Consider the following 22,579-nt stretch of genomic DNA (forward strand, 5'->3'; position numbering starts at 1 on the left):
TTGGGAGGCTGAGGTGGGAGAATCACTTGAGCCCAGGAGACGGAGGCTAGAGGGCCGTGATGTCATTGCACTTCAGCCTGGGTGACCAGACCAAGACCCTGTCTCTTAAAAAAAAAATGTGGGGGGATGGGGCTGGGCACAGTGGCTCATGCCTATAATCCCAGCACTTTGGGAGGCTGAGGCTGGCAGATCACAAGGTCAGGAGATGAGATCATCCTGGCTAACACAGTGAAACCCTGTTTCTACTAAAAATACAAAACATTAGCCAGACATGGTGGCACACACCTGTAGTCCCAGCTACTCAGGAGGCTGAGGCAGGTTTGAACCCAGGAGGCAGAGACTGCAGTGAGCCAAGATTGTGCCACTGCACTCCAGCCTGGGTGACAGAGCAAGACCCTGTCTCCCCAAAACAAAAAAAAGACAACTTCACACATAGAAAGTACTTGCAAAACAACACCTGATAAGCGACTTGTTTAAAAGTACATAAAGAACTCAAACTCAACAACAAGAAAACAGTTAAAAACCGGGCAAAAGATCTGAACAGAAACCCCACCAAAAAAAATATGCCATGGACCAGGCACAGTGGCTCACACCTGTAATCCTAGCATTTTGGAAAGCTGAGGCAGGAGGATCGCTTGAGCTCAGGAGTTCGAGACCAGCCTGGGCAACATTGCGAAACCCCTTCTTGACCAAAAATACAAAAAATTAGCTAAGCACGGAGGCGCAGGCCTGTGGTCCCAGTACTCAGGAGGCTGAGGTGGTAAGATTACCCGTGCCTGGGAGGAGGAGGTTGCAGTGAGCCAAGATTGTGCCACTGCACCCCAGCCTGGGTGACAGAATGAGACCTTGTCTCAAAAGAAAAAAAGAAAGAAAAAATATGCCAATGGCAAAAAGCACAGAAAAAGACGCTCAACATCATTTGTCACTAGGGATTGCAAAGTAAAACAACAATGCAATATAGGTTGCATACTCCTAATCCAAAATTCCAAAATCTGAAGAGCTCCAAAATCAGCAACCTGTGCCGACCTGATACTCAAAAAAAATACTCATTGGAGCATTTCAAATTTCAGATTTTTGGAAAGGGATGCTGAACCTTAAGTATAATACAAATATTTCAAAGTCCAGAAAAATCTGAAATCTGAAACACTTCTGGTCCGAAACATTTCAGATAACAGATATTCAACTTGAACCACTACCATCTATTAGAATGGCTAAAATCCAAAAAACTGTCAGGAATGTGACACAACTCATTGATTGCAGGTGAAAATACAAAATAGTACAGCCACTTTGAAAACAGTCTGGTGGATTCTCAAAAAGGCCAGTGTAGTCTTACCATATACTATTTAGCAATCAGTCTCTTGTGTACTGAACAAATGTGAATTTATGGTTACAGAAGAACCTGTACATCAATGTTTACATAGCTTTATTCATTATCGTCCAAAACTAGAAGCAACTAAAATTTCATTCAAAGGTAAATTACAAACTGTAATATATCCATATAATGAATTACTGTTTCACAATTAAAAGAAGTTAGCTATCAAGCCACAAAAAGATATGAATACGTCTTTTTTTATTTTTTTTTGAGACAGTCTTCCTCTATTGCCCAGGCTGGAGTGCAGTGGTGCGATCTCAGCTCACTGCAACCTCTGCCTCCTGGGTTCAAGCAATTCTTCCTGCCTCAGCCTCCCTCGTGGCTGGGACTACAGACGCACGCTGCCATGCCCAGCTGATTTTTTGTATTTTAGTAGAGACGGGGTTTCACCATATTGCCCAGGCTTGTCTCGAACTCCTGAGCTCAGGCAATCCACCTGCTTCAGCCCCACAAAATGCTGGGATTACAGGCGTGAGCCACCACTCCCTGCCCTTTTTTTAATTAAAAATTAAAATTTTGTTTTGGCCTGCACAGTGGCTCACGCCTGTAATGCCAGCACTTTGGGCAGCCAAGGGGGCATGAATCACAAGATCAGGAGATCCAGACCATCCTGGCTAATATGGTGAAACTCTGTTTGTACTAAAACTACAAAAATTAGCTAGGCATGGCAGCATGCACCTGTAGTCCCAGCTACTAGGGAGGCTGAGGCAGGAGAACTGCTCGAACCCGGGAAGAAGAGGTTGCAGTGAGACAAGAGCACACCACTGCACTCCAGCCTTGGCAACAGAGCTAGACTCCATCAAAAAAAAAAAAAAAATCTGAGACAGGGTCTCTGTTGCGCAGGCTAGAGTGCAGTGGCATGGTCTTAGCTGATTACAACCTCCGCCTCCCAGGCACAAGCAATCCTCCCACCTCAGTCTCCTGAGTACCTGGGATTTACAGGCATGTGTCACCACACCTGGGCACTTAAAAAAAAAAAAAACCTCTGCCTCCTGGGTTCAAGCAATTCTCCTGCCTCAACCTCCCGAGTAGCTGGGACTCCAGGCACATACCACCATGCCCAGCTAATTTTTTTTTCTTTTTTTGGGATGGAGTCTCACTCTGTCACCCAGATTGGAATGCAGTGGCTCAATCACGGACCACTCACTGCAACTTCTGCCTCCTAGGTTTAAGCAATTCTCCTGCCTCAGCCTCCTGAGTATCTGGGACTACAGGCACACGCCCTCATGCCTGGCTAATTTTTTCATATTTTTAGTAGAGACGGGTTTCACCATATTGGCAGGGCTGGTCTCCAACTCCTGACCTTGTGATCCCGCCCACCTCAGCCTCTCAAAGTGATAGGATTATAGGCGTGAGCCACTGCACCAGGCCTAACTTTCTGTATTTTTAGTAGAGATGAGGTTTCACTGTGTTAGCCAGGATGAGCCCAATCTCCTGACCTTGTGATCCTCCTGCCAAAACAATTTTTTGAAATGAAGTCTCATTATGTTGCCCAGGCTGATGTCAAACTCCAGGGTTCAAGTGATACTTCCGTCTCAGCCCCCCAAAGTGCTGAAATTATAGGCATGAGCCGCTGTGCCTGGCCAAAATGGATGAATCTTAAATGCATATTGCTAAGTATAAGAAGCTAGTCTAAAAAGCGACGTACTATATAAATCCAATTATATACCATTCTGAAAAAGACAAAACTATAGAGACAGTAAAAAGATCAGCTGTTGGCAGGGGCTTGGGAGGGGGAGTTAAACTGAATAGATAAAAGCACAGGGCCATTTTCTTTTTTCTGCACAGGGCAATTTTCTAGGCAGTAAAATTATGCTTAATGATATAATTGTGGATACATGACATCATACATTTGTACAAACCCACAAAACTATATAGCAGAGTTAATTTTTTTTAACTTTTTTTATTTTTTGTAGAGACGAGGCTTCACCATGTTGCCCAGGCTGGTCTTGAACTCCTAAGCTCAGGCAATCTGATCGTCTTGGCTTCCCAAAATGCTGGGATTACAGGTGTGAGCCACCATGCCTGGTTGAGAAAGTGAATCTTAATGTATAAAATATTTTAAAAAATCATTTATAAGGTCAAATGATCCAAGGATAGCACACAGAATGTGACAAAAATCTATTACAAATCTATGAAACAACCTCACTGAAGAGGGCAGAGGTAAAAGGTGCTCACTTAAGTAACTATGGAAATGAGTAGAGTCAGTAAAACTAGATTGTACAAAAGCAGTGCTCTGCCCAGGCAATCCCAACACTTTGGGAGGCCAAGGTGGAAGGACTACTTGAGCCCAGGAGTTCAAGTTCAGCCAGCCTTGGCAACATAGTAAGACCCTGTTGCTAAAGAAGGAAAAAAAAAAAGCACTGTTTCCCATGAGTATACGGGTTAATAATCCTGATACTGCTATGCATGCATATTGTAACTGAACAACTAAGTAAATGGGTGGTGGGAGCCACTTTCTCACTGTTGGAGGGGGAATTTACAGATAAAAAAGGGAAGGAGGCTAGAGGAATTCACCAGGTAACAGAAGAGAATTAAAGACATCAGTATGAACTCATGTTCAGCTTAATATACACAGGGTTACATATAGAAATATTTATAGATATGTGCATACATAGCAGGTAGGACACACACATGTATTTCCTTCCTTTGAGCTAGCAGAGCCAAGAAGAACCTATATTCCAGTAGCAATAAGCATACGTAATACCAAGATCTTAGTTTTTAATACCATTCTCCAAAAAGAGGGAACAAAGCTCCTTGGAGAAATGGCTGATTCTAGCACTGGAGCAGGAAATATACAAGACAATTCTGAAAGGCCAAAGCAGTGGCTCACACCTATAATCCCAGCAATTTGGAAGGTCAAGGCAAGAGGATTACTTGAGCCCAGGAGTTTGAGACCAGCCTGGGCAATGTGGTAAGACCTTGTTTCTATAAAAAGCAAAAAAAAAAAAAAAAAAAAAAAAAAAAAAAGTCCAAAAAAAACCTCCACCAAGCGTGAAGCATCTTGTACTGCAAATAAAGAAGTGCTCAAAAACAGTAACATTAACAACAATAAAAACCCACAATCATGGGGGTATGTCACAGAGCCTACTAAAAGAGCTCTCAATGGCCAGAACAGGAACAGTCTGAGGAAGAAAAAAAGGGCACTGGATTATAATCCAAAGCATATAGGCCAGTCATGGTGGCTCATGCCTATAATCCTAGCACTTTGGGAGGCGAAGGCAGGAGGATCTCATGAAACTAGGAGTTCGAGACCAGCCTGGGCAATATGGAAACCCCATCCCTATCAAAGAAAAACCACCAACAACAAAAAGAGTATAAAATAAATACCCCGTATTTGAGTCAGGGCACCAATAAATAAATAAATACCCATAAAAATATATAACTGAATGAAAAATTACATGAAGAGGGATCAATTTCCCATGCAAAATTTCAGGTTATTTAGGCAGACAGCCTGCCGTCAAGGAGGTAGAGCACGATCCCCTGATGCTTACCTGTGGGCTATGGAAAGGGAGGGAAAACATAGCAGAGAAAATTTGGCAAACACTACCTCACCCAGATGATCATGGTCAACATCAGCAGTGACACATCATGTTGATGGTATATACCTTTGACACAATGTGATAAAGACAGCAATTACAACCCCTGTTGTCTTCCTCCCAAAGATCCATGTCTTTAAAATGTCACAGTCATCAAACATAAGGCACGTCTGAAAAACTGTCATAGCCAAGAGGAATCTGAGGAGACAAGAGGAGTCTAAGAAACTGAATGTAATTTGGTATTCTGGAACAGGAAAGGACAGTGGGAAAAACAAAGGAAATCTGAATGAAGTATGGTCTTTGGTTATAACTATCGTCAATACTGGTATCAATATTTGTTCACTAATTATAATAAATGTACAATATTAAGTGGAAACTTACATTACAGAGGAAACTAGATGTGAGGTATATGGGAATCCTCTATACTATCTTTGTACTCTTTCTACAAATTTATAACTCTTCTAAAAAATAAAGTTTTTTTGTTTTTTAGAGACTGGATTTAGCTCTTTCACCCAGACTGGGGTGTAGTGGCTCAATCATAGCTCACTGCAACCTCGAACTTCCAGGCTCAAGTGATCCTCCCACTTCAGCCACCGAGCCACCCAAGTGGTTGGGATTACAGGTTTCAGCTACTGTGCCTAGCGCAAGTTTCTGTTTTTTATTTTTGTTTTAGACGGAGTCTCAGTCTGTCTCCCTAGAGTGCAGTGGTGCGATCTCAGCTCACTGCAACCTCCATCTCCCTGGTTCAAGTGATCCTCCCGCCTCAGCTTCCCAAATAGCTGGGATTACAAGCATGTGCCACCATGCCCGGCTAATTTTTTGTATTTTTAGTAGAGACATAATCAAGTGATCCCCCCACCTCGGCCTCCCAAAGTGTATGAGATTACAGGCGTGAGCCACAACACTGAGCTGCTTTTTATTATTATTATTATTTAAAAGGCCGGGCACAGTGGCTCATGCCTGTAATTCCAGCACTTTGGGAGGCCTAGGAGGGCGAATCACGGGGTCAGGAGTTTGGGACCAGCCTGGCCAACATGGTGAAACCCCGTTTCTACTAAAATAAAAAAATTAGGCAGGGCATGGTGGCATGCACCTACAGTCCCAGCTACTCAGGAGACTGAGGCAGAACTGCTTGAACCTGGGAGGTGGAGGCTGCAGTGAACCAGTATTGCGCCACTGAACTCCACCCTGAACAACAGCATGAGACTCCTCCATCTGGAAAAAAAAAAAAAAAAAAAAAAAGGATGTTCCACTATTATGCTTCAATTGACTGAGCCCCCCTATCCCCTCATTAAAAAATCCTGTGGCTGAAATATGCTATAAGAATGCTGTCTGGCCAGGCGTAGTGGCTCACGCCTGTAATCCAAGCACTTTGGAGGCTAAGGCGGGCAGATCTCCTGAGGTTGGGAGTTCAAGACCAGCCTGTCCAACATGGTGAAAAATAAATAAATAAATAAATAATAAAAGAATGCTGTCTGACTCCCCTTGAGGAAAAACTGAGGTCCAAAGAATGATCTGCCAAAAATCACAGAGCTATTGGCAGAATTAGGACAAGAACCTAAAGGTTTCTAATTCCGAATAAAATATACCCTGCTTGCTAATTCCAGTCTTAAAGACACAAAATGATTTTTCATATATGAAATATATATATATACACACATATATGTATTTTTTTGGAGACAATCTTGCTCTGTCGCCCAGGCTGGAGTGTAGTGGTGCAATCTCAACTCACTGCAACCTTCACCTCCCTGGCCTTCTGCCTCAGAATCCCGAGTAGCTGGGATTACAGGTGCTCATCACCACACCCAGCTAATTTTTGAAGAAAAAAAAAAATTTTTTTTTTTTTTTTAGTAGAGGTGGGGTTGTGCCATGTTAGCCAGGTTAGTCTCGAACTCCTAACCTCAAGTGATATGCCCACCTTGGCCTCCCAAAGTGCTGGGATTACAAGCATGAACCACCATGCCCAGCCGACTTTTTATGCATTTTAATGTCTGAGAATGTTTCATAAGTTTTTTTCCATTTATTTATTTATTTATTTATGACGGAGTTTCGCTCTTGTTACCCAGGCTGGAGTGCAATGGCGTGATCTCGGCTCACTGCAACCTCTGCCTCCTGGGTTCAGGCAATTCTCCTGCCTCAGCCTCCTGAGTAGCTGGGATTACAGGCACGCACCACCATGCCCAGCTAATTTTTTGTATCTTTAATAGAGACGGGGTTTCACCATGTTGACCTGGATGGTCTCCATCTCTTGACCTCGTGATCCACCCGCCTCGGCCTCCCAAAGTGCTGGGATTACAGGCTTGAGCCACTGCGCCCGGCCATTTTTTTCCCCATTTTCAGTCTTCATTTGTATTCATTGTACAGACTCCTAAGCAGACAGCATACTTTTCTTTGATGTCATCCATTCTTGTCTAAGATTATGAAAAGGAAATATATAACAAGTAACCCAAAAACAAAGCAACAATGCTTTAAAAACAACAGTACAGTCCCCAATACCCCAAAGCCACAAAGCAAGTAGTCTCTAGATTTTGAATCCTAAGAAACTACCTTTTAACTAATTAACATTTTCCTCTGGTAAAGAAACACCATATTTCCTACAATTCTACTTCACAGCTCATGCTCACTAAGACAGACGAGCTTCTGTGAGTTTTCCTGCATTCCTGAATGCCATTATTGCAGTTTCCCTCATACTTTTATTTTCTGCTTGAAAGCCATCATTTTCTTACTTTCTTGGAGCCCTTCATTTGGTGGTTTTCTTTTAGAAGCCATTATCTCTCTTTCTCTCTCTCTCCGTCTTAGAGACACAAACTCATAATTTTCATCATGGTAAGCCTACTACCTTCAAACTCTACAGCAGAGCCCCCTGAACTAGAATGCAAATGCTGGGTGGCTGTATAATCCCTAACAAGGGTACTAGTTACAAGTGGTACACAACTGTCTCACAGTGTGCCCATTTAAAATTCCCATATTGGCAAAATTACAAATTACTACAGACATGGAGCCTTGAAAGAGCCGGCAATTAGGCCAGGCACAGCGGCTCACAACTGTAATCCCAGCACCTTGAGAAGGGAAAGTGGGAACGTCACTAGAGCCCCGGAATTTGGGACCAGCCTGAGCAACATAGGGAGACTCCATCTTTACCAAAGTAAAAGAAAATAATTTAAAAAATAGCTAGGAGTGGTGGTATATGTCTGTAGTCCCAGCTATTGCAGAGGCTGAGGCAGAAGGACCACAGCCCAGGAGTTCGAAGCTGCAGCGAGCTATGATAGTGCCACTGCACTCCAGCCTGGGTGACAGAGTAAGACTCTGTCTCAAAAATAAATAAATAGGCTAGGCCTGGTGGCTAACGCCTATAATCTCAGCAATTTGGGAGGCTGAGACAGGCGGATCACAAGGTCAGGAGATTGAGACCTTTGTGGCCAACATGGTGAAACCCCATCTCTACTAAAAATACAAAAATTAGCTGGGCATGGTGGCATGGGCCTGTAATCCCAGCTACTTGGGAGGCTGGGGCAGGAGAATTGCTTGAACCTGGGAGTTGGAGGTTGCAGTGAGCCGAGATCGTGCCACTGCATTCCAGCCTGGGCAACAAGAGAGAAACTTCGTCTCAAAAAAAAATTAAATAAAATAAATAAAAATAAAAAGGCTCACACCTGTAATCCCAACACTTTGGGAGGCTGAGGTGGGAGAATTGCTTGAGCCCAGGAGTTCAAGACCAGCCTGGTCACATGGCAAAACCCTATCTCTACTAAAAACACAAAAATTAGCCACGCGTGATGGCACACACCCATGATCCTAACTACTTGGGAGGCTGAAGCATCAGAATCGCTTGAACCTAGGAGGTGGAGGTTGCAGTGAGCTGAGATCATACCACTGCAACTCCAGCCTGGGTGACAGAGTGAGACTCGGTCTCTAAATAAATAAGGTTAACAAATTTGGGCTGGGTGCAGTAGCTCATGCCTGTTAATTCCAGCACTTTGGGAAACCAAGGTGGGGGGACCACCTGAGGCCAGGAGTTCAAGACCAGCCTGGCTAATATAGCAAAACCTTGTCTCTACTAAAAACACAAAAGTCAGCCAGGCATGGTGGCACACACCTGTGATCCCAGCTACTTGGGAGGCTGAGGCACTAGAATTGCTTGAACCAGGAGCTGGAGGTTGCAGTGAGCCAAGACTGTGCCACTGCACTCCAGCCTGGGCAACAGGGTGAGACTCTGTCTCAAAAAAAAAAAAACAAGAAAGAAAGAAAAAGAAATGAAATTTGAGCTCTCATTCCTTTTACCCCTGAGAAATTATTAAGAGAGACAGAAGAAATGACTTAACATTCTTGTTTTGTTTTTTTGAGACAGTCTCACTCTTGTTACCCAGGTTGGAGTGCAATGGCGTGGTCGCGGCTCACTGCAACCTCCGACCCCAGGTTCAATCGATTCTCCCACCTTAGCCTCCCGAGTAGCTAGGACTATAGGCCCATGCCACCACACCCAACTAATTTTTGTATTTTTAATAGAGATGGGGTTCCACTATGTTGGCCAGGCTGGTCTCAAACTTCTAACCTCGTGATCCGCCTGCCTCGGCCTCCCAAAGTGCTTGGATTACAGGCATGAGCCACCGCACCTGGCATCGTTCTTGTTTTATAAAAAATATTAAGTGATAGCTGGGCATGGTGGTTCACGCCTGCAATCCCGCCCAGCACTTTGGGAGGCAAGACAGACAGATCGCTTGAGCCCAGGAGTTCCAGACCTGGGCCAAAAGGCACAACTTCATCTCTACAGAATACACGAAAATTAGCCAGGTCCTGGTGGCGCCCACCGCTTGTACTGGCTACTTGGGGTTGGGGTGCGCTGAGGCAGAAGGATCAGCTGAGCCTTGGGAGATCAAGGCTGCAGTGAGCCATGATTCAATCACTGCATTCCAGCCTGGGCAACAAAGTGAGACCCTGTCTCAAAAAGAAAAAAAAAAAAAGAAAGAAAGAAAGAAAAAGAAAAAAATTAAGTAAAATAGGCAGTGCATTATTTTTAAAATGAGGCAGTCCTTCAGGTAAACTATTCATTCACCAAATACATCCTTTTAAAATGTTAAGTCTTGTGGGTTGTAGGCACTGTAAGTAGTTGTAGGCACTTATATTCCCCATAAGAACCCCAGAAGGTTCTGTCATTCCAATTTCACAGGTGAGGTAACTAAGACTAAGAGAAGTCACGTAATCTGTACGAGGTCACAACTAGAAACACAGTAAGGCCGGATGCGGTGGCTCACGCCTGTAATCCCAGCACTTTGGGAGGCCGAGGCGGGCGGATCACGAGGTCAAGAGATGGAGACCATCCTGGTCAACATGGTGAAACCCCGTCTCTACTAAAAATACAAAAAATTAACTGGGCACGGTAGCCCATGCCTGTAATCCCAGCTACTCAGGAGGCTGAGGCAGGAGAATTGCCTGAACCCAGGAGGCGGAGGTTGCGGTGAGCCGAGATCGTGCCACTGCACTCCAGCCTGGGTAATAAGAGCGAAACTCCATCTCAAAAAAAAAAGAAACACAGTAGTGTGCATGAACAGGAACACAAGTTGGCTCAAGGAACACTGGTTAATTACTGAATAACTTGTCAACTTCTGGGCCTAGGTTTTGTTGTATCTAAAATAATAACAATATATATCTCTTAAAATCATTTATGAACAAAATGTATATAAAGTACTACAATAGTGCCTGGTTTACAGCATGCACTCAATGTTAGCAGTGATTTTTATTATTACTAGGCATTACTCGGTAACACATTTTGTTAAATTTTAATGGTTCCTGTAATCCCAGTACTTTGGGAGGCTGAGGTGGGCAGATTGCCTGAGGTCAGGAGTTTGAGACCAGCCTGGCCAACATGGTGAAATCCCGTCTCTATTAAAACTACAAAAATTAGCTGGGTGTGGTGGCGGGTATGGCAATCCCAGCTATTCGGGAGGCTGAGGCAGGAGAATCGCTTGAACCCAGGAGGCAGAGGTTGCAGTGAGCTGAGATCTCGCCATCGTACTTGCCTGGGTGACAAGGGCTAAACTCCAGCTCAAAAATAAAATAAAATAAAATAGGCCAGGCACAGTGGCTCACACCTGTAATCCCAGTGCTCTGGGAGGCAGAGGGAGGAAGATCACTTGAGGTTGGGAGTTGGAGACCAGCCATGACCAACGAGGAGAAACCCTGTCTCCACCAAAAACACAAAGTTAGCTGGGCATGGTGGCACAAGCCTGTAATCCCAGCTACCCTGGAGGCTAAGGCAGGAGAATCACTTGAACCCAGGAGGCAGAGGTTGCCGTGAGCTGAAATGACGCCACTGCACTCCAGCCTGGGCAACAAGAGCAGAAGTCTGTCTCAAAGTCAGAATTAAATAAATAAAATAAAAAATAAATCTAAGCTGGGTGAGGTGGCTCGTATCTGTAATCCCAGCTACCAGGAAGGCCAAGGCAGGAGGATCAATTGGCCCAGGAGTTCAAGGTTCCAGTGAGCTATGATCATGCCACTGCACCCCAGCCTCGGCGACAGCACAAGATCCTGTCTCTAAAAACAAAATAAAATAGACAAATAAATCTATACTGCCTTACATTTTTAGATTTTGTTTTCCATTAACAAAAACATTAGAACTGATTTTTCCAAAGCATTTTCATTTCTCCTGTAAACTTTACAGTAGGTTTAAGGTGTGAATACCCAGAAATCATATGCTGATGATTCTTTTGGAGACGGAGTTTCACTCTTATTGCCCAGGCTGGAGTGCAATGGCACAATCTCAGCTCATCACAACCTCCTCCTCCTCGGTTCAAGTGATTCTCCTACCTCAGCCTGCCAAGTAGCTGGAATTACAGGCATGCACCACCATGCTCAGCTAATTTTTTTGTATTTTTGGTAGAGACGGGGTTTCTCCATGTTGGTCAGGTTGGTCTCGAACTCCTGACCTCATGTGATCCACCCACCTCACCTCCCAAAGTGCTGGGATTACAGGAGTGAGCCATCATGCCTGGCCTAAATTCTTTAAAAAATGGAAATTCTGAAATAATGTTACAGATCACGGTTCAGCTTAAAAGTATGTCGAGAGATTGAGACCATCCTGGTCAACATGGTGAAACCCCATCTCTACTAAAAATACAAAAAACTTAGCTGGGCATGGTGGCGCGTGCCTGTAATCCCAGCTATTCGGGAGACTGAGGCAGAACTGCCTGAACCCAGGAGGCGGAGGTTACGGTGAGCCGAGATCACACCATTGCACTCCAGCCTGGGTAATAAGAGCGAAACTCCATCGCAAAAAGAAAAAAGAGTACATTTGCTGCAGTTAACAAAGCATTCAACCAGGACTTTTCTGACAAGTTTTACCATAAGCTATTTGTTTTGTTTTTTGAAATGGGGTCTCACTCTGTCGTCCAGGCTCGAGTGCAGTGTGGTGGTGATAGCTCACTGCAACCTCTGCCTCCCAGGTTCAAGCGATTCCCCCGCCTCAGCCTCCCACAGGCGTGTGTTACCACGCCGAATTTTTTGTAATTTTAGTAGAGACAGGGTTTCACTGTGTTAGCCAGGATGGTCTCAATCTCATGACCTTTTGATCTCCCCGCCTCAGCCTCCCGAAGTGCTGCGATTACAGATGTGAGCCACCATGGCCAGCCATGTTTAGGCACTTTTATTATTTCCTAGGAGTTGTTATGAACTGCCAATTCTATTTGCACAATTCATTACACTTTTTTTTGTTTTGAGATGGAGTCTCACTCTGTCACCCAGGCTGGAGTGCAATGGCGCAATCTTTGTTCACTGCAACCTTTGCCTTCCAAGTTCAAGTAATTCTCCTGCCTCAGCCTCCTGAGTAGCTGGGATTACAGGCACCTGCCGTCACACCTAGCTAATTTTTTTTCTGTATTTTTAGTAGAGACAGTGTTTTACCATGTTGGCCAGGCTGGTCACCAACTGGTGGTCTCAAGTAATCCACCCACTTCAGCCTCCCAAAGTGCTCAGATTACGGGTGTGAGCCACTGTGCCCAGTCAATTCATTACACTTTTTTTTTTTTTTTTGAGATGGAGTCTTGCTGTGTAGCCCAGGCTGGAGTACAGTGGCGCGATCTCAGTTCACTGCAACCTCTGCCTCCTGGGTCCTAGTTCAAGCAGTTCTCCTACCTCAGCCTCCCAAGTAGCTGGGATTACAGGCATGAGCCACCATGCCCGGCTAATTTTTGCATTTTTTAGTAGAGACGGGGTTTCACCATGTTGGCCAGTCTGGCCTTGAACTCCTGACCTTGCGATCTGCCCGCCTCAGCCTCCCAAAGTGCTGGGATTACAGGCATGAGCCACCGCCCCTGGCCTCATTACACTTTTTTTTTTTTTGAGATGGAGTTTTGCTCTTGTTACCCAGGCTGGAGTACAATGGCGTGATCTCGGCTCACCTCAACCTCTGCCTCGTGGGTTCAGGCGATTCTCCTGCCTCAGCCTCCCGGGTAGCTGGGATTACAGGCACGCGCCACCATGCCCAGCTAATTTTTTGTATTTTTAGTAGAGACGTGGTTTCACCATTTTAACCAGGATGGTCTCGATCTCTTGACCTCGTGCTCCACCCGCCTTGGCCTCCCAAAGTGCTGGGATTACAGGCTTGAGCCACCGCGCAGGGCTCTCATTACACTTTTTAAAGTAGTTTCATGTTCACCATTTGATCTGCTCCCTAAAGGTGAGGCACCAAGGAGACTTCTCATTCCTATTTTAAAGTTATGGAAACCAAAGTGGAACAAAAACTAGTTACCACACTGGGCCCACAACTCAAGTCTCATGAGCCTGCAATTCATGCTCACCAACTGCCACTTCATCCCCTTAAGCTGTCTTCCCAGGGTAAAGAGAACTCTAACTAAAAGGATGTAACAATGTGACTGCCAAAACGGCAGCAACGACTTCTGTCAAAACATTGACTCCTTGTGGCCCTGAGAAGATAATGTGCTAAATGAACTGTAGAGTCAAGATAGTAAGGTGTGGGGGAATGCTGACATCCATTTGCACATAGGTCAGAAAATTTCTGTTGTGCAGCATTCACCCCAACACACAGTTCACTCGAGCATTCTCTTGATCCAGTTACCCGGCTGGTTTGCACACCCTGGTTGATGCAAAGAACTCCCACATAGTCCTTTACCTCTGCTCTAAGTATAATTATGCCAAATGTACAACAGTTGATCAACATGGCAGTTCATTCTATTCATGACCCTCAAACAATGCTGGGAAAGGACTGAGATACAGAATGATTTTTTTTTTCTTTTTTTGAGACGGAGTTTCGCTCTTGTTACCCAGGCTGGAGTACAACGGCATGATCTCGGCTCACCGCAACCTCTGCCTCCTGGGTTCAGGCAATTCTCCTGCCTCAGCCTCCTGAGTAGCTGGGATTACAGGTGTGCACCACCGTGCCCAGCTAATTTTTTGTATCTTTAGTAGAGACAGGGTTTCACCTTGTTGACCAGGATGGTCTCAATCTCTTGACCTCGTGATCCACCCGCCTCGGCCTCCCAAAGTGCTGGATTACAGGCTTGAGCCACCGTGCCAGGCAGGTAATAAGATTTAACTATGGTTTATCTTTTCCTCTCAAGCTTTTAATATTAAGCTCAGTTTAACTTCCCTCAAACAGCAATCACTTGTGTCATGCCCTGCAGTTAATACACAATGCCCAGTTTCTTCCATCACCTTAACTGTGACTTCAGGTCCTGAGAAACAGGACTTAACCAGTTCAAAGGCTAGGATGGCAGTGTAGTGGTTCAACACCTTCCAGATTATGATGTATTGCAGTAAATACCGAGCAGTTACTAAATGTCGAACTTCCCTGTCTTATTTTGTGACTTATCTTAATCCTCACAAACGCATCAGGTATTATTATATCCATTACTTGACAAGAACAGGGGCACAAAGGGTAAGAAAAGTGCCGAAGTTCACATAGCAACAAATGACCAATGAAAGACTTGAGCCAGGGCCTTAACGTTAACCACTGCATTGCCTAGCCCTGAACTATAATCCCAGCACCATCATTAAACTAATCGCATGACCTTGGGCCAGTCATTTCATACCTGTAGGCCTCCACTGTAAAGAGATGCGTTAGAGGAACTTTGCGGTGCTTTCCTGCTTTTAACGCCCTGTCAACCTCCGACTGTATACTCCCCTCCCGAATAGGTGCTGTAAATGTTAAGAGTTAAGTTTCTCAACCACTGCGTGTTCTCCTTCCAGTACATTCCCCTTTCTCTTAAGGCAGCTGGAGATCAGTCTTCGCTTTGGATTTTCAAATATTAAACTGTAACGCTAATCCTAAACATTCTCTCTCGATCTAAAGCGCCCTTCCCTACTACTAGGAGTACCTAGTAGGCCAGATTCCATTCTACACTTTTACCCGGTTACTCCAGCCCACCTCGCGGTTGCCCAGGCAGCCTGCAAAGAGGGCTAAGAAAGCCCTAGAAGCAAAGCCATAGGTGTAAGTCAGCTTTCCCAGCGGTCAAAGACGGCTGTTGGGCACCTGCCACGCCTCCCGACCCCGGCGGCGCGGCCTGGGCCGGCTCCCCAACCAAAGAGGCCCAGATTCGGGCCTCCCCGCTCACAGCCGGCGCATCGGCCGGGGCCTGGGCCCTGGAGCGTCAGCCCGACCCCTCAGTCCCCGGCCACGCCCGACCCCTCAGCCGCAGCGGCGCTCCCAGCCCCCCTGGGTCCTCACAGGCCTGAGAACGCGCTCAGGTCTCCCGTCTCACCTCCAGCCTCTCGGGGACAGAAGGGGTGCCCGTGCCTCGTCCCGCCCGCACACCTTGGCCCCGCGCTGCAGTAAAGACAGAGGCACAGGCGGCCCAACCGTCACGTGTCTCAGAACCAAGAGGCCTCGGCCACCGCTACCGCGCGAGCAATCCCCACCGCACGAAGCCCGGCCCTGCGTCCGCCCCTAGCCCCTGAGTAGCCACAGCCGGCGCCAAGTCCCGCCCTCCCGCGCAAGCCCCTACATCCAGTTGGCTGGCGTGGGCATCGCTCTACGTACCTTCCCGTACACCCCCTACCGCTATTCTTCGTGGAGTGTGAGGATTGGCCGGGAGTGAGGCAGGAAGTTGCTGTTGGTTGGGCGGGAGGTGAGGGGCGGACCACGCTGGATCGAGACCACCGGGCGCGCGCGTCCCGGGGCTGGGCGGGGCGGACTCAGCAGGCGTTCCCGCGCCCGGTTGCCTTGGTGCCTTCGGGGGCGTTCCAATCCAACCCCCGGTGACCCTCACCCGTCTGGCTCCCGGGGCTGAGGCCCGGGACCCTTCACGCGCCCTTCGCTAACGGGGCAATTGCCAGCTGGCAGAAGGGGTAGGAGTCCGACGATCGGCCAAGGAGGGCCGTTTGCCCCGACGGGCATGAGCAGAACCCACAGCGGGCGCCTGGCCGGCCTGGCGTGCACTGCACCGCGCTGGGCGAGCCGGCGCCGCAGTTCCTGCGGAGTCATGGCTCGGCCCAGTAGCCTGCGCTGCCTCGTCGCACAGTCCAGAATAATATAATCCGAGGTTATTTGAACTTTCAATTTATGATGTTTCCTGAAGTGAGATTAGGTGTCAGGGCAGAGAGATACAGGGATGACAGGATGAAAGAAAGGATGGTGCCATGGAAAGATTTAAGATAAGCCACCATTTTAGTAACTCACTCTTAGCACGTCTTCAGTTTTCCATATGCTGAGAACCTCACAAAGGCGGGGCGCGGTGGCTCACGCCTGTAATCCCAGCACTTTGGGAGGCCGAGGCTGGCAGATCATTTGAGGTCAGGGGTTTCAGACCAGCCTGGCCAACATGGTGAAACCACGTCTTTACTAAAAATACAAAAATTAGCCAGCATGGTGGCATATGCCTGTAATCTCAGCTAACTCGGAAGGCTGAGACAGGAGAATCATTTGAACCCGGGAGGCCGTGGTTGCAGTGAGCGAAGATCACCCCACTGCACTCTAGCTGAGGTGACAGAGCGACACTCTGTCTCAAAAAAAATGAAAATAATAAGGAACAGAGATATACTGAAACTACCTCAAGGATAGGGATGTCAACCCAAGGAGAGGAAAAGAATACTGCTTCACCTCATGCCATCCTGAGCTGGGTTTGAAGTGTAGTGGCTCTTCCGGTCTTTCAGAGCCAACTGACCTCTGCTTAATCCTCCATTTCTTGATCAGGCACTTCTACTCACTTTTTTTTTTGTAGAAATGGGATCTCCCTGTGTTGGCCAGGATGGTCTGGAACTCCTGTCAAGTAATCCATCCTCCTCAGCCATCCAAAGTGCTGGGATTACAGGCTTGAACCACTGGTGCCTGGCCCCACTCACTTTTTTACACAGCTTAGTCTGCCTGACCAAACAACCATATAGTGGCTAACATTTCAAAATATTAACCTGCCAAATAGTCTTGTTTAAATATACATAGGCCAGGCGCAGTGGTTCACGCCTGTAATCCCAGCACTTTGGATGGCTGAGGCAGGTGGATCACTTGACAGGAGTTCCAGACCATCCTGGCCAACATGGTGAAACCCCATCTCTACTAAAAATACAAAAATTAGCCAGGCATGGTGGTGGTAAGCCAAGATTGTGCTGCTGCACTCCAGCCTGGGCAACAGAGCGAGACATGGTCTCAAAAAAATTAATTAAAAAATATATCAATGTATATAAACATAAACCCACTATAATTTATAGCTCTCCTGTCAATATAAAACCATGTTTATAATTTTACCTATAGTACAAACCAAAAAGTCAAATTAACATTTATGTTCCTTTTTTTTTGAGATGGAGTCTCACTCTGTTGCCCAGGGTAGAGTGCAGTGGCGCGATCTCAGCTCAGTGCAACCTCCGCCTCCTGGGTTCAAGTGATTCTCCTACCTTAGTCTCCCAAGTAGCTGGGATTACAGGCGTGTGCCATCAAGCCTAATTTTTGTCTTTTTAGTAGAGACAGGGGTCTCACCATGTTGGCCAAGCTGGTGTCAAACTCCTGACCTCAAATGATCCACCCGCCTTGGCCTCCCAAAGTGCTGGGATTACAGGTGTGAGCCACCACACCTGACCTTTTTTTTGAGACAGAGTCTCACTCTGTCATCCAGGCTAGAATGCAGTGGCGTGATCTCAGCTCACAGCAACCTCTGCCTACCAGGTTCAAGCGATTCTCCTGCCTCAGCCTCCTGAGTAGTACAGGGTCCACCACCATGCCTAGCTAATTTTTGCATTTTTAGTAGAGACGGGGTTTTACCATGTTGGCCAAGCTGGTCTGAAACTCCTGTCTTCAAGTGATCTACCTGCCTCAGCCATCCAAAGTGCTGAGATTACAGGCATGAACCACTGCACCTGGCCTATATGTATTTAAACAAGACTATCTGTCAGGTTAACATTTTGAAATGTTAGCCACTATATGGTTGTTTGATCAGGCAGACTAAGCCGTGTAAAAAAGTGAGTGGGGCCAGGCATGGTGGCTCACGCCTGTAATCCTGGGTTCAAGCAAGTGTCATGTCTCAGCCTCCCATGTAGCTGGGATTACAGGCATGTGCCACTATGCCCAACTAATTTTTGTATTTTTTGTAGAGACAGGGTTTTGCCATGTTGGCTGGGCATGTCTTGAACTCCTGCCCTCAAGTGATCCACCTGCCTCAGCTTCCCAAAGTGACTTTTGAGATTTTTTTTTACTGAAATTAAAATGGAAAATTTATTTTTTTTTTTCACAGAGTACCTGCAGATTCCGAGGAACATCCATGGAATTAATTTTAGGGAACGTTTGCTTGAGAGCAGCTTAGGGACAGAAGCAATGGGCCCTGGCCTAGGTTACCACAAATGCCACCCCTTTGCTCCACATCCCATGTATTCCTGTCACCAAGAAATGATGTAGAAGCTAAAGAAGAAAAAAACACTGGGCGCGGTGGCTCATGCCTGTAATCCCAGCACTTTAGGAGGCCAAGGCAGGCAGATCACAAGGTCAGGAGCTGGAGACCAGCCTGGCCAACACGATGAAACCCCGTCTCTACTAAAAATACAAAAATTAGCCGGGTGTGGTAGCAGGCACCTGTAATCCCTGCTACTCGGGAGGCTGAGACAGGAGAATGAATCACTTGCAACTGGAAGGTGGAGGTTGCACCATTGCACTCCAGCCTGGGCGAAAGAAAAAAAAAAAAGAAAAAGGCAAAATGAATGATGAACCAAAGAGGAGATGGTAAATTTGTTCTTCCTGAAAAGGCAGCTTGCAAAAAAGAGAGAAAATGGAGGTGCTGAGTGAAGTGTGTGCTTTTAAAAAAGAAAAATACCTGTTTATCTTTTTTATTTTTTGAGACAGGGTCTCATTCTGTCACCAGACTGAAATCCAGTGGTGTGATTAAGGCTTATGGCAGCCTCCAACTCCCAGGCTCAGGTGATGCTCTCACCTTAGCCTCCCGAGTAGCTGGGAGTACAGGTGCCCACTACCACATCTAATTTTTGTATATTTTGTGGAGACGAGGCCTCACCATGTTGCCCAGGCTTGTCATGAATTGGGCTCAAGTGATCCACCAGCTTCGGCCTCCCAGAGTGCTAGGATTACAGGCATAAGCCACTGCGCCCAGTCAACATTTTTTTAAAGCTGTATTAGCACAGAGAACAAACACCATGTTGTTTCAGGGATGGGCAAATATCACTAACAGAATATCTCAGAAGCCAGACTGAAACTTCCATGGGGAAAAACAAGATTTAGCTTCCTTGGTTTGGGGGATATTCCTCTTTGCCAGAAAAGACCCACTGACATTCTCACTCATTGTGATTCACAGCCCCAATGTGGTACAAATGCTTGTGATGTGGAAAAATCTTCAGGTGCTCTTCTCCTTTCCTTTCTGCCATCAGAAAAAACTTTGTCCTTCAACTCAGACCTGTTGGACCTGGTGGCACACCCTCCCCTTCCTCATGGGCTCCAAACTTCATTTTTTCAGTGACTTAGATGGGGATCCTCAAAGGAACCATGAGCCATTTTTTTTTTAATTGTAAATCTTTAAATTCTGAAGTCTTCACTAAATGTCCTCAAAATCAAGGTCTTCTTGTGAAAGGAGTTAACATGCATGTTAAGTGGGAATTACGCATCATCTCTCCTAACTTCTCTTATTCAAATAATCAAACAAGGACATTGAGGAGTAGGGGAGAACTAAAAAAAGAAGAAAAAGAGGCCGGGCGGGGTGGTTCATGCCTATAATCCCAGCACTTTGGGAGGCCGAGGTGGGTGGATCACGAGGTCAAGAGATCAAGACCATCCTGGTCAACATGGTGAAACCCCGTCTCTACTAAAAATACAAAAATTAGCTGGGCATGGTGGTGCCGCACCTGTAGTCCCAGCTACTTGGGAGGCTGAGGCAGGAGAACTGCTTGAACCCAGGAGGCGGAGGTTGTGGTGAGCCGAGATTGTGCACTCCAGTCTGGGTAACAAGAGTGAAACTCTGTCTCAAAAAAGAAAAAAGAACGACTTCCTTGGGTTTTGTAGCTTTCTCTTTTTGGGAGTCCATGAAATAAGGGAAGTTGTATACCATTCCTGGTGGTCACCTATGATCTGTCTGAAATATGTTTTTTGTTGTTGTTGTTTTCGAGACAGATTCTCCCTCTGTCACCTAGACTGGCTTCAAGTGATTCTCCTGCCTCAGCCTCCTAATTAGCTGCAATTACAGGCACATGTCACCATGCCCAGCTAATTTTTTTTTAAATTTTTAATAGAGATGGGTTTCACATGTTGGCCAGGCTGGTCTTGAACTCCTGGCCTCAAGTGATCTGCCCACCTCAGACTCCCAAGTGCTGGGATTACAGGCATGAGCCACCACACCTCACTGAAAATTGACTTTAATAACATAGACCCACTGTGGAGAAAGAATGAATATGAATTACTGTCTTGGTTAAAATATTCCTGGGCTCCAATTCCATGTCCATCAGGCGACCTTCCTGGGGTTGATTTGAGCTCGAGTGTCCTCATGACAAGAAGAGAAAGCTTTAAATAATGAGCATGAGGGTTTGTTGGTGAACACTGACATTTGAATTCTGTTTTTTTCTTTTTGTTTGGAGACAGGATTTCCTTGTGTCACCGAGGCTGGAGTGCAATGGTGTGATCTCAGCTCACTGCAACCACGGCCTCCCAGGTTCAAGTGATTCTCATGCCTCAGTCTCCCAAGTAGCTGGGATAACAGGTATCTACCACCATGCCTGGCTAGTTTTTGTATTTTTAGTAGAGACAGGCTTTCAGTACATTGACAGGCTGGTCTCAACCTCTTGACCTCAGGTAATCCACCCGCTTTGGCCTTCCAAAGTACTGGGATTACAGGCGTGAACCACAGTGCCTGGCCGTGAATTCTAAAATTTATATAGAAATACAAAGGACCTAGAAAGCCAAAGCAATCTTAAACATATTATTGGAAGATTTATACTACCAGGTATCAACAGTATTGGTGCAAGGATAAACAGACCAGGCAAAAGAACACAGAACACAGAAATAGCCACATCCATAGTCACATGATGAGCAAAGCCACACCTCCACAGTCATGTGATAAATAACACAAACACCACTGCAATTAGTGTGGGAAAGGCCAGTCTTTTCTGTGAATGGTGCTGAGTCAGTCTGGCATTTGTGTGGAAAAAAAAAACAAAACACCATAAACAAAAATTAACGTAAAGTGGAGCACAGACCTAAATATAAAGCTAAAACTATAAAACTTCTAGAATGAAACACAGGAGAAAAATCTTAGTAACTTTATGTTTGGCAAAGAGTTTGTAAATATGACACAAAAAAATCTGAAAAAGGAAAAAATGTGGTAAATTGGACATCATCAAAACTAAAACCTTTTGCCCTAAAAGGCAAGCCACAGACTGGGAGGAAATACTTTTGAAACATATCCAACAAAGGACTTTTATCTAGCATTTAATAACTGCAGGCTGTGTACAGTGGCTCACGCTTATAATCCCAGCACTTTGGGAGGCTGAGGCAGGCGAATTACCTGAGGTCAGGAGTTCAAGACCAGTCTGACCAACATGGTGAAACCCCATCCATCTCTAATAAAACACAAAATTAAGGCCGGGCGCAGTGGCTCAAGCCTGTAATCCCAGCACTTTGGGAGGCTGAGGCGGGTGGATCACAAGGTCAAGAGATCGAGACCATCCTGGTCAACATGGTGAAACCCCGTCTCTACTAAAGATACAAAAAATTAGCTGGGCATGGTGGCACGTGCCTGTAATCCCAGCTACTCGGGAGGCTGAGGCAGGAGAATTGCCTGAACCCAGGAGGCGGAGGTTGCGGTGAGCCGAGATTGCGCCATTGCACTCCAGCCTGGGTAACAAGAGTGAAACTCCGTCTCAAAAAAAAAAAAACCACACAAAATTAGCCAGGCATGGTGGCGCACGCCTATAATCCCTGCTACTTGAGAGGCTGAGGCAGAATTGCTTGAACCCAGGAGGTGGAGTTTGCAGTGAGCTGAAATCACAACATTGCACTCCAGCTTGAGCAGCAAAAGCAAAACTCCATCTCAAAAAATAAGAAAACAAATTTATTAAGAATCTGCTTGCTGTTAAAAAAAAATTTTTTTTTCTTTTTTTCTGAGACAGAGTCTCGCTCTGTCACCCACACTGGAGTGCAGTGGCACAATCTTTCTATTTTTTTAAGTAGAGACGGGGTTTCACCATGTTGTCCAATCTGGTCCCAAACTCCTGACCTTGTGATATGTCCGCTTCG

The 22,579-nt window shown here is 45.9% G+C and overlaps 1 protein-coding gene across 7 annotated transcripts in view; it reads right to left on the bottom strand.

Annotated features, from left to right (window-relative positions):
• The window catches only part of CANX (calnexin), a 53,924-nt gene that overhangs the window by 25,539 nt on the left and 5,806 nt on the right, over positions 1-22,579 (bottom strand). The window contains exon 1 of one of the 7 annotated variants that reach the window (XM_035290764.3): positions 15,627-15,790. The exons of 5 other annotated variants lie outside the window; for them this stretch is intronic. The gene's annotated coding sequence lies outside the window, so the exon portion shown is untranslated. Of the gene's footprint in view, positions 1-14,957; positions 15,791-22,579 lie in introns of those variants that run through there. One more of the 7 variants, XM_017969381.4, reaches the window with a different exon arrangement.

This window comes from Callithrix jacchus, chromosome 2 (genome assembly GCF_049354715.1).
Source record: "Callithrix jacchus isolate 240 chromosome 2, calJac240_pri, whole genome shotgun sequence".
Taxonomy (NCBI): domain Eukaryota; kingdom Metazoa; phylum Chordata; class Mammalia; order Primates; family Cebidae; genus Callithrix; species Callithrix jacchus.